This window comes from Tupaia chinensis, unplaced genomic scaffold (assembly GCF_000334495.1).
Source record: "Tupaia chinensis unplaced genomic scaffold, TupChi_1.0 Scaffold144702_1, whole genome shotgun sequence".
In the NCBI taxonomy this organism is placed as follows: domain Eukaryota; kingdom Metazoa; phylum Chordata; class Mammalia; order Scandentia; family Tupaiidae; genus Tupaia; species Tupaia belangeri.
Window position 1 is genome coordinate 1,992,583 of NW_006204563.1, and position 12,693 is coordinate 2,005,275.

The window sequence follows — 12,693 nt, forward strand, 5'->3', positions numbered from 1 at the left end:
AGAAACAGAAAGCAAGAAATCACCCCCGAGGGGGGATGGCCACGCCACAATCCCTTCTTCTCCATTCTCCTCTCAGGATCTTGGGCATGCACACACACGTGCCTGATGTGAGTTTAAGCCACCAAGTCCGAGACTCCAACTGTGGTGGACTACATGGGAGTCCAGCGACATAGTCATTATGACAACTGCTGTCCCAGTGACAATCTTTTTAGAAGAGCATCTCTTTTATCATTCAGAAGTAATTGTTCAGTACTGGTTTAGAGAAAGAGGGTGCCTTCTATTGACTGAATTGCCAACACCTTTCAGTACTCTGCTTAAAATGATAATCTTAAAGAGTTCTCTCAAAGTCCAGATATTTTAAATCTTACTTCTTGAATATATTTAATGTTTCCTAGTTCTTTTAAAGAGTCTATTCTGCCTGTGATCCATGCGCCTGGCACTCATCAGTGCTAATAGGAATTAACAACAAAATGGACCCTTAATCATTTATCTTACACTATAGAAAGGCATGATTTGCAACCTTGATTAGCGCTGTAACTGAAAAAGATATTATAAAGACTTGATTCTCATCAAACACGTCTTTTGCAATACTTCAGTGGGGAGCTTATTATAAAATTTTCTTCTCCTAGATATCTTACCATTGTGATCATTAGTTAAGCAGATGACAAAAGATTGTAAAAACATTAAAGGTATTTGAACACTGAGTATTTACAAAACAAAAGACACGTATTCATTGATAACATCCATTTAGTTTTTACTTGATATATATCCATTTATAATATGCATTGCATTTGAAAGTAATTTTCTTATTTGTCCAGAAAGCATTATGCGAAAAGTATTTCTAATAGTTCTTAGTAGGTTTAAAGTTTTTAAGAGATACATACTTTTAGAAAACCTTACCATTTGTGTGACACCCGTTTAAAAATTCAAGCTGAGAAAAATACTAATCTATATAAATATACCGTAGGCAACACAGAGTGTGTGTTCCTTGGAGCAAAGTAACGTGAGATCTGGGAATTTTTATGGATTTCAGTTATCCTGCTACTGATTATCTGAACATAACCAAGTTTCCATGTGGCTTCTTGCTGTCTTTATCTCTACTGCTTTCCTCCAACCAAAAGGCACACAGTTTACTTCCCCGAAGAAATGTCTGCTCCTGTGAAGCTGTTTATTTTACAACACGAAGCCAGAAATTTTTACTATTGTCAGGGTTAATGTTGCTCACTTCCAGTCTCAAGTTTCAGTGTCTCTCATAGTGAATATTATACCACCGTCACATTGTGGTAGCAAAGAGTTAGATAAAGAGTACAGATCTTATTTATTTATTAAGAATTATTTATTTAATTAATTTTATTTGTTATTATTACTTAGTTTTTAATTTGACCAGAGGGAGCACAAAGAGAAAGGGAAAGTAAGAAAGCAAGCTACCAGATCCAGACTCCAACTGTGGTCAGCCATGTGGGAGTCCAGCACTTGAACCTCAAGCCAGACTTGGAGACTTGCTTTCTCTCTTTCCCCCTCTCTTTCTCTATCTCTCTCTGGTCAAATTAAAATAAATAAATAAAGTTAGATAAAATAATTCTTAAAATACATACATAAATAAAGTGTGGTGTTTAGTAATCAATATAAAAACATATAATAAGATAGATTATAAATTTGGCAGGAAGATGAAATGGCATGCATAGAGACAGGTTCCACTGTATATAAGAGGACTTCAAAGAGTTCATGGGAAAATGAAATTAAAAATGAATTTATTTCATTGCAAAAAATTTTTAAAACCACACAGTCTTTCATCATATGGATTTTCCATGAATTTATCAAAGACCCTTCATACAATAGTGTATTTGAAGACCATATTGGGTGAGACTGGCAGGTGGCATGGTGGTTAAGGCACTGGACTCCCACATGACCAAATACAGTTCAAGTCCTGGACCTTGTGGCTTGCTTTCTCTCTTTCTCTCTTTATCTATCTCTGGTGAGCTCATGTGCCCTATAGTAAATTAAAAATATAATAATAAATAAAATTAAATAATACTTTAAAAAGAAAGATAACATTAGATAGGGGCCAGTAGGTGGCATGGTGGTTAAGGCGCTGGATTCTCACATAGCCAACTCAACCAGTTTAAGTCCCAGATCTGGTGACTTGCTTTCTCACTTTCCTTCTCTTTCTCTCTTTCTATTTCTGGTGAGTACATGTACCCTACAGCAAAGTTAAAAAAAAAAAAACAATAATAAATAAAATATTTTAAAAGATAATATTGGGTATCACAAATTAATGAATTATATAATCATTTGTATCATAATAAATATTTTTCTAAACAATTTTTTTAACTTTATTTATTTACTTATTTAAATTTGACCAGAGTGAGAGAGAGACTGAGAAAGAGAAAAAGAAGAAAAGTAAGAAAGCAAACTCCCAGGTCTGGGACTCAAACCATGGTTGGCCATGTGGGAGTCCAGCACCCTTAACCACCACACCACTCGCCAGCCTCTTGCACTAAGATAATTATTTAGAAAAGGTTTGATAGCAGATGTTCAATAACTTGAAAGCTAAATACAATTAACTATTTTAAAATATAATGGGCCAGTTTTGTAACATAGTAATTAAGGAAGCAGGATCCTGCATCACCTATAGAGGTTCAAATCCTGGCACCAGTGGCATGAAAAACATGCTAGGGAGATCAGCAGATGGCATGATGGTTACATCACTGGACTCTCACGTAGTCGACCTTGGTTCAAATCCTGGACCCAGTGATTTAAAACTCACACTGGATGTGTGTGCGTGTGTACACAAAATCCCGAGAGGAGAATGGAGGAGAAGGGATTGCGGCATGGTCATAACCCCAGGGGTGATTTCTTGCTTTCTGTCTCTATCTCTCCAGCAAGAGCATGCACCCTACAGCAAAAATCTCTCAAAAACAGAAAGAAAAACTTTCTGGGTTCACGTACATGAGTGCCCAAAATTACAAGATGGTTAAATGGAAGCGAAGGGACTGTGGTATAACCATACCTCATTGAGGGATACTATCTCTCTCTCTCTCTCTCTTTCTCTCTCTCTCTCTGGTAAGCACAGGTACACTTTGATACATTAAAATAGAAAATATAACAAAATACAGGTATAGATATTGGGATAGTAGATGATTCTATGCAAACAAAAATAGAACGGAACACATTGAAGAGAACAAAGTGATAGACTATAGTGGTAAAAACCAATTATTTTGTGCCAAAGGTATATAGACAGAATTAAAAATCAAGATGGACACTGGATGGAGTATTTTTACTATTTTGCCAAATGGGAAATATTTTAATAAAACAAAATATTCCGTAAATTAACATGAAAAAGAAAAGTATCTAAAAAGAAGACTTGGGGACCAATAGATGGCATAGCAGTTACGTCACTGAACTCCCACATGGTCAGTCATGGTTCGGTGGCTTGAAACTCATACCAGTTGCATGTGCATGCATGCCCAAGATCAGAGAGATGAATGGAAGAGAAGGGATTGAGGCGTAGCTACCGCCCCAGGGGTGATTTCTCACTTTCTATTTTTCTGTCCCTCTCTGTCACTCGCTCTGCTGAGCACATCCTATAGCAAAAATCTCCAAAAAAAGAAAAGAAAAGATTTGGCAGATATAAGAACATGCTATCAGAGAAAAAAACTAAATGACTAATAAATATACAAAAAAGTAAATTCATATGAGACCGAAGAATACCTGTACTCTAACAGTTTTTGATCTCAGTACCTGGACATTCTAGGCCCAGTAGTTGTTGCAGGAGACTGTTGTGTGTAAAATTGAATGTTTAGCAAAACCTGGGTCTGTAGCCATTACATACCAGTGTCACTTTCCCAGTTGTGATAACTAGTAAATATTAGGTCATCAGGAAAGTCATGGCATATTTTTCTGTTTTTCTATGCGAAAAAAAAAAAAATGAGTCATGACTTTCCTTACAACCCATTATCTCCAAAATCTGCCAAATGTCTCGTAAAGAGCAAAATCACCTGTTGCTGAGGGTCACGCTTCTCTAAGATCCTCCTTCCATCATCATGTTTTTCCCCCTTGCAGATTAATTGTTGAAGATCTTAAGTGACTGGTTGAGCATAGGATCCCACAGTCTGGATTTTACTGATTGCATCTCCATGGTGTAATGTAAAGCATTCTTTCATCCTATAGACATCTTGTAAATTGCTGGATTTAGAGAACTCATCACCTTAAAGGTTGCTGGAGTTATTCTTATTTCTTCCCCCTTTCTAACCTGCCAAATCAAATCCTTTGTTATCAGACTTATATGTCTTTCAAATTTGCCTCCTTTTTTCTTTGTCACTACACTACGATGGTTCATCCCAGTTCAGACTACAATTGGCTCTTGTCTGGATTAATACCACAACCTCCCAACTGGATTTTGCTCTTCCACTCTTATCTCTATCTAATCTCTTCTTCACAAGGAAGCCAGAGTGATCTTTCTACAACTCACTCCTCCCTGTGGCATGTATGGTCTAAACTGCTCTTCAGACACTATAAACCCTTCACTTAATCTCTGTTACCCTTAGAATATAGCCTAAATGTCTTTTGGGGGCTTACCGGGAATTTTGTGATAGAACTCAGCCTTACCATTCTATTCCCTTTCTTACTCCCTTATCTCTATAACAGATTTTCTTTATGTATGTATGATTAATAAACAATACAGAATCTTATTTCATGCATGTTTAAAATTTTGCATAAATTGTAGCATATTTTTGCTATTCTTTCACGACTTACTTTTATTTGAATTTGCTTCTTAATTCACTTTGAACTAGTTCTCTAATCTGACTACTGTATAGCAATCTATTGTTTAAATAAACCAGTTAATGGATTTATCCTTTCACTTAATATCTTTGTGTTTCAAATAATTGGCATAAGGTTGCTATTCAAAGAAAGTTGACATGCATGAAGAGTTTAAGCTAAAGTAAGTAGTCAAAAAAGTTAAATATCACAGAGATTAAAGGATGAGGTTTAAGAAAAGGCCAAGTCCTATGTTTCTCCGCTTTTATACTTGAATCTGTCTTTTCCATTTAAAAAATTTTGAAGGAAAATCTTTCATAAGATTTACATAAAACTAGTCCACAAACTTGTTATCTTTCCTCTTTTCTGAGCCAGTGATTTTCAAACAACTTTCTGTATTGCACCAGTATGTCACTAATAAATCCCCAAGAATGTCACGAAGTACAAACGGAAGTCATTTAAATCTGTATTATCATAAACATTTGCCAAATAGCACAGGGTGGGACATATTTTTGCAAACCCAAACAGGCAATAAAATATGGAACAACTTCAAATATTGGGAAATATTTATTTTTAAAATATAAGCACGTTCCCTTCATTATTTATTAATGGAAATCGATTGTTCGATAATCACAGTCAAAGAGCGTGAAGATAAAGTACGCTGGGAAATGCCCTCATTAGCTATTCTAATCCTTCAACACAGGTATTTCTAGAACCTCAACTAACCTTAACTTCTCACTTATTTACTATTTACAAGTATATCATTTAAACAGAGAAGTGCAAAATAGTCCACATTAAGAAATAATAAAAGATGCCTCTTCAGCATCCAAATGTACATTGTTGGCCAGGATTGAGGGAATTTTTAAGAAATAGAATAAAAATTTTTGGTAAGAAATGAGGGAATTTTTAAGAAATAGAATAAAAATCAAGAGTGAAGAGAAAAATAGGAATAGTTAGTTACAACATAAGACTAGTACGTTTCTCTAGCATGTTTCTCTGTTCATTTAAAATATTGACTATATTGAACTAATGAGAAATTGGTGAAATCTGACAAATTTCACATTATAGTCTGGTAAACTTTTGATTTATTCTGAGCTTGTTGATAGCATTCATCAAGCCATTTATGTTTTATTCATGTGTTAGACAATCACTATTGACAATTAGTACCTACTAATTTCAGATCTGTTGATTTAAGAACTCCTTTCATTTACCTAGATTTATTTGATTTTATTTACAAAAGAGACCTTTGAAATCCAAACACTTAAACCACATATCGAGATCTAGGAAAGGTTTGGAGAGGTAGGTTTTGTACCTGATGGAGGGAAAACAGAAAATTCCCAGCATCAAGTGCATTGCAAATAATTATTAAATAAATAGATAGACAAAGGTGGATGATAGCAGATAGATAATATATAGATGCACAGATTTTGATACATAAGCGAATCTGTAGATAAATAATGGAAATCATGTTCTTCTAAATCAAGTTTTTTTCACTATTCCATAATTATTTTTTGTAAAGGGATTACCCCAAATATCAAGGAAACTTTTATTCAACTGTCGATGTAAAACTAGTCCAAATCTAAATTGTAACTATTTTTGAAAATTCAACATGTTAAATTATCATTGCCTGGGGGCCAGCAGGTGGCATGATGGTTAAGGTGCTGGACTACCCCATGGCTGACTATAGTTCAAGTCCTGGACATGACAGCTTGAAAAATCACACTGAAGGTGTATGCTGAAAACACAGAGAGGAGAGTGGAAGAGAAGGGACTGTGGCGTGATGATCCTCCCAGAGGGTGATTTCTCACTTTCTCCTTCTCTCTCTCTGGACAGTGCACATGCCCTATGGGAACACCCCCAAAAAAAGAAAAATCAGAACTTTTGTGTCTCTGCAGCTTCTAGTACTGAAAATAATTAACCTATTTATTTACCTACTATGTGGTTCTAGAATTTACCTCTTTTATGGTTCTAGAATTTATTCTATGCCTTCTTTTTTGAGCCCATTTTGCACAAATATCATAAATACAATTTATGTAATTATTCTTTACAACCCTTCTGATGAGTATCACTGCTTCCTAATGTTATTTTCACTGCAAATTATACATGTAGGTTTTCAGACAAATTTTAGTTTCTCTTTCCAAGATATATTAATGGTTCAGATAAAACTCAAGTAGGTATAATCAGCTAGGTATTTCAATATCAAAGCATGAGGAACTTTTGAAATTAATTTTGAAAATCTAGAATAACCTTGGGGATGAGAGAATGTTTGAGGACAGCCTAATGCGTTCCTTGAGATTAAAAGCAAATTCTGATGCATGGAACATTTGCTTAGTAGAAGATGTCAAAATCTCCTGAAATAAATTTCTGAAAAATATTTTTCATTTATCAAATTCAGGTTTGTCTCTCTTCTTTAATTTCTTTTTTTTTTGAACAATATACATTTCTATCAAAATGTTAGGGGTTATATTTAGTACCTAATTATCTATCCAAAGCACAGAGACAGCATTAAATCTTCTCAGTAAAATATCTTTTTTAAATTTTTTTATTTATTTAATTTAATTTATTCATTCATTCATTTTAATTTGACCAGTGAGAGACGCACAGAGAGAAGAGAAAAAGAGTGAGAAAGTATGCCACCAGGTCTGGGACTCGAACCTCGCTTGGCCATGTGGGAATGTCCAGCACCTTAACCACCACGCCACCTGCTGGTCCCAGTAAAATATCTTAATTCTTATTTTAAAATATTACTGTGTTTCAGATCCTGAGATTACTAGGGTCACTCTTTTTAAGAAAGAAATTATTGGGACCAGCAGTTAGCGTAATGGCTATGTCACTGGACTCCCATATAGCTGACTGCGGGTCAAGTCCCAGACCCCGTGGCTTAAACTCATGCCAGGTGCATATGTGTGCATGCCCAAGATTCTGAGAGGAGAATGGAGGAGAGGAGATTGTGGTGTGGCCATCCCCCCTGGGGGGTGATTTCTCACTTTCTGTCTCTCTGTCTCTCTCTGTCTTTCTGGTGAGCGCACACACCCTATAGCAAAAACTTCTCAAAAAAAAAAAGGAAATATTTATTAATTTTAATTAATTAATTAGTTTGCTCATTTATTTTTGAGGGATTTTTGCATTTTTGCTATAGAGCGTGTGTGCCTCTGTGTCAGAGACACAGAGACAGAAAAGAAAGCAAGCAGGGAATTACCACGCTACAATCCCTTCTCCTCCATTCTCCTCTTGGGATTTTGGGCATGCATATACACATGCCTGGCATGAGGTTAAGCCACAAGGTACAGTACTCCAACCATGGTTGACTACGTGGAAGTCCAGTAACGTAACCATTATGCCATCTGCTCATCCTTAATTTTACTATTTTTTAATTTGACCAGAGAAGGAGAAGAAAAGTGAGAAAGCAAGTCGCCAAGTCCAGGACTTGAACCATGGTTAGCCATGTGGGCTCCAGTGCCTTAACCCACCTGCCGGCCCCACTAGGGTTATTCTTGTTCATTTCCTTCTCACCTATCCATCTCACCAAGGGGACTCTCCTCATCCAGCTCTGCTCTTGTCTCTATTTCCACACCTTCAAAAATATCCTGTACTATGTTTTTCTTCCAACTCCTCTGTCTTTAAACTCTCATTCTATATTTTCTATATTAACATTCTTCAAGCTCTTCAAGTTTCTCTCATGTCTAAAGAGTTAAATGATAGATAAAAGGATGGATGATAGGTAATTATTTTAAAACAACATCCTTTCTTCAGTCCGATACATTTTTACCCACTATTCAATAGTTTTTATCTTTACTCCAAGTTTTTAAAATATTAGCTTACACTAGCTGATTCTTCTTCCTCCCTGTAGTTTGATATTTTCCCTATTCCTCCAAATGAAATTACTCTGACAAAAGAAATTATCAGTCATACTCATAGCACAAAGGCCTATAGATTTTTTTTTTATCAAAATATGTACCAGCAACCTTGAAAGGTATCCCTTTCTGAATTTCAGGTTATTTATCAAACTTATTTATTAAACATACAGCAATCTAAACTCAACATAAACTGAACATAAGTAGGACCAGCAGATGGCATAATGCTTATGTTGCTGGACTCCCACATAGTCGACCGTGGTTTGAGTCCCAGACCTGGAGGCTTAGAACTCATGCCATATGTGTGTGTGCCCAAGAGGAAAATGAAGGAGAAGGGATTGAGATATGACCATCCCCCCCAGGGGGTGATTTCTCGCTTTCTGTCTTCACATATTCTCCCTTCTGCCCAGAGAGCATTTCTCACCTTTGCTTGGCTAATTCTTTTGACTCTACTTTCAGAAGTTCCTGGGTTAGGTAGCCTGTTTGTACTGTGACAGCTATCCATATATAAAGTTTTGAAGAATTATTTTATTTAACTTTATTTATTTATCTATTTTAATTTGACCAGAAGGGGGGGGGAGAGAGAGAGAGAAAGCTACCAGGTTTAGGACTCAAATCATAGTCAGCCATTTGGAGGTCTAGCACCCTTAATCACCACGCCACCTGCCAGCCTCACTATCGTATATTTTCTATTATAGTACTTAATGTCATGTAAAGTAATAGCCTATTTATTTCCACCAGTAGACTAAACACTTTGTGAGGGCAGTGACCACACTTGGCCTGTTAGGGGACTAGTATGGTGTCCAGCACTTAACAGTCGCAGTATAAGCATTACATCAAAATAGTAAGGGGTGGTTCTTGGGCATTAGCATTTTCTGAAAGATCCCCAGGTAATTCCAATGTACAGTTGGGTGAAGAAACACTGATGTGTATTTTTCTCCTTCATCTTAATAAGTGCAATCTCTTCCAAATCTCCTATCAATCTCTAAGCCAGGGAATGAGTTTCCCTGACAAACACTGATTCAAAAGAAATTAATAACAACAATGGGAGAGAGATTTTAAAAATAGGTTATGAGGGAAACTTAAATTCAAGCTTTTTTTTTTTTGTAGAGAGTTTCTGTTTTTGGCGGTTTTTTTGCTTTTTTTTTTTTTTTTTTTTTTTGCTGTAGGACATGTGTGCTTGCCTGAGAATATGTGGAAAACTTACAGGCAAAAGTAGGGTATGACTCAGTGAAAGAATTTCATTACGTCTAGACTTGGGGCCCAGTTAGAAGAAAGTGGTTAGAAAACTGGACAGGAAAGAAGAAACATATCATAAAGGTTTCTGAACCACTGGAAGATGCCATTTGACATTCCTAATCAGGAGCAAAGGTGTTAATTACACATTGACCGCTAATGCTGTCAAGCCCTAATGAACTTGGTGATAGGGAAAAACTAAAACTGCAAGGGAATATGAGATATTACAGTAAGAGAAAACGAAAACAAAAAACGCATTTTCGTATTTAAAAGTCTTTTTAAAAATTCCCACTTTTCAGGCCAACAGGTGGCATGGTGGCTACAGTGATGGACTCCCACATGGCTGACCATGGTTCAAGTCCAGGTGGTTTGAAAATTATACCAGGAGTATGTGCATGCATGCCCAAAATCCCAAGAAGAGAATGGAGGAGAAGGGACTACACCATGGCAATCCCCCTGAGGGGTGATTTCTCACTTCCTGTCTCTGTGTTTCTCTCTGTCTCTCTCCAGAAAATGCATGTGCCCTATGGAAAAAGCCTTAAGATAAAATTCCTACTTTTCTGTTATGTCAGAAATATCCATGCTAATTTAGCCTAAATTCTCCTAAAAGTCACCACCAAAGAAGCTACTAATGCATTCTACACACATCTTAACACAAGATTCTCTGTATTTTCTCTTCTAAGTATTTCCAGATCCTACCTTACATGGCAAAAAAGTACTGTAAATGTGATTGAGATTAAGGATAATTGAGATGGGAACATTATCTTGGATTATCCCCATCTAATCATGTGAGTCTTCAAATATGGAGACTCTCTTTGCCAGAGTCAGAAAAAGACATGTGATGACTAAAGTAGGTAAGAAAGATGCTATATTACTGGTTTTGAAGATGGAATAAAAGAATCATAAGCCAATACAAAGTTGATGACCTCTCAAAACTGAAAAAAATTGAAAGACTTTTTTTCCTGAATCCTCCAGGAAAAAATATAGCCTGGCAATACATTGGTCATTTTTTCTTATGTAAGTAACTATTTTTAATTTTTTTAACTATTATTATTATTTTCAATTTAATAAGAGAGAGAGAGAGAGAAGGAAAATGAGAAGCAAGGTAACAGATCCAGGATTTGAACCACAGTAGGCCATGTGGGAGTGCTGCGCCTTAGCCACCTCACCACATGCCAGCTCCTTGATATTTTTTTTTTAATTAATATACTTTACTTTTTTTATTTTTTTAAATTTTTAAGTGTTATTTTATTTAACTTTATTTAAATTTGACCAGAGAGAGAGAGAGAAGAAAAGTGAGAAAACAAACAACCATCAGGTCTGGGACTCAAACTACAGTTAGCCATATGGGAGTCAAGCATCCTTAACCACCATGCCACCTGCCAGCCCTTAGACTTTAGCTCTCAAAATTGCTTTAGGTTCACAGTCAATTCACAATATAATATGTGCATTGGATTCTTATAAATCACTTCCTCTCTCCCCTCCTCAGTTTTCTCTATTATTAACCTCTTGTGTTATTAGTGTGGTACAGGGTTTTAAAAATTATTTATTTTATTTATTCACTTGTTTCTTTTTTAATTTGAGCAGAGAAGGAGTGAGAAAGAGAGGGAAAGTGAGAAATCAAGGCTCCAGATCTAGGACTCAAATCCTGGTCGGCCATGTGGGAGCCCTTATCCACCACACCACCTGCCAGCCTCTTATTTATCATTATTATTAGTTTATTGTGACCAGAGAGACTGAAAGTGAGAACTCACATGGCCACTGCCCCCCCACCCCCCAGGAAGGGATGACCATGACACAATCCTTTCTCCTCTGTTCTCCTGGACACTTGGGCAGGCCAGCACACACACCCGGCATGAGTTTTAAGCCACTGGGTCCAGAACTTGAACTGCGATAAGCCATGTGGGAGCTCAGTGATCTCAGTGATGTAACTGCTCCGCCATCTGCCGGCCCCTTGATACATTATTATTAACTAAAGCCTACAGTTGGAGTTAAGGCTTACTCTTTCTGATGTACAATTTTATGAACTTCAACAAATGTATAATGTCATGTATTTGCTATTTTTTTTAAACAGAAGATAATCAATTTATTAAAACAGTTGACTTGGGCATCTGCAATGGTGACTTTAACTTCAACTCTTGGTTTGATACTGATGGAAGTAATCTGTTTAACAATCTCAGAAGGACTGTGCAAATCAATGAGTCCCTTGTGGATTCTCATCTGGAAACGATTGCAAGTCTTTGAACCTTCACCACGAGGTGTTTTTCTTATGGAGATTCTCACAGTCTCGGTAGGCACCTCAACTGGTCCTTCCACTTTGAGATTCTTTTCCTTTGCACCTCCGATTAAGTCAGCACACAATTTCTCCAGGGACTTTACGTTGTGCCTGGTTAAAGTAATTCTGATTCGGTGAATGGCCACTTCTGGCTCCACGGGTGTTTTTCCAGTATCTTTAAAAGCAATGGCTGCGACGCTTCTTCCTGACCAACTTGTTCCTCTGCAAGAGGGAACTGCAGTGAGTCAGGGGCAGAGCAGTTACCGGAGCACCTGCGTCTGCTTTTTCCGCAAAGAGCGTCATGTATTCTTTATTAAAGTATCATAAAGAATAGTTTCACAGCCCTAAAAATTACCTGTGCTCCATCTATCAACCCATCCTTCCTCCCATTGGCAATCACTGATCTTTTTACTGTCTCTATAGTTTTGCCTTTTCTCAAATGTCAAAGTTGAAATTAAACAGTATTTAGCCTTTCAGTCTTACTTTGCTAAGCAATGTTCCATAAAGATTCCTCCGTGCTGTTTTGTGACTTGATGATTCATTTCTTTTTTTCTTTTTCTTGCTAAATAA

The 12,693-nt window shown here is 36.6% G+C and overlaps 1 pseudogene; it reads right to left on the reverse strand.

Annotated features, from left to right (window-relative positions):
• The window catches only part of LOC102484904 (40S ribosomal protein S20 pseudogene), a 170,651-nt pseudogene extending 158,162 nt beyond the window's left edge, over positions 1-12,489 (reverse strand).
• Positions 12,490-12,693: the final 204 nt, after the last annotated feature.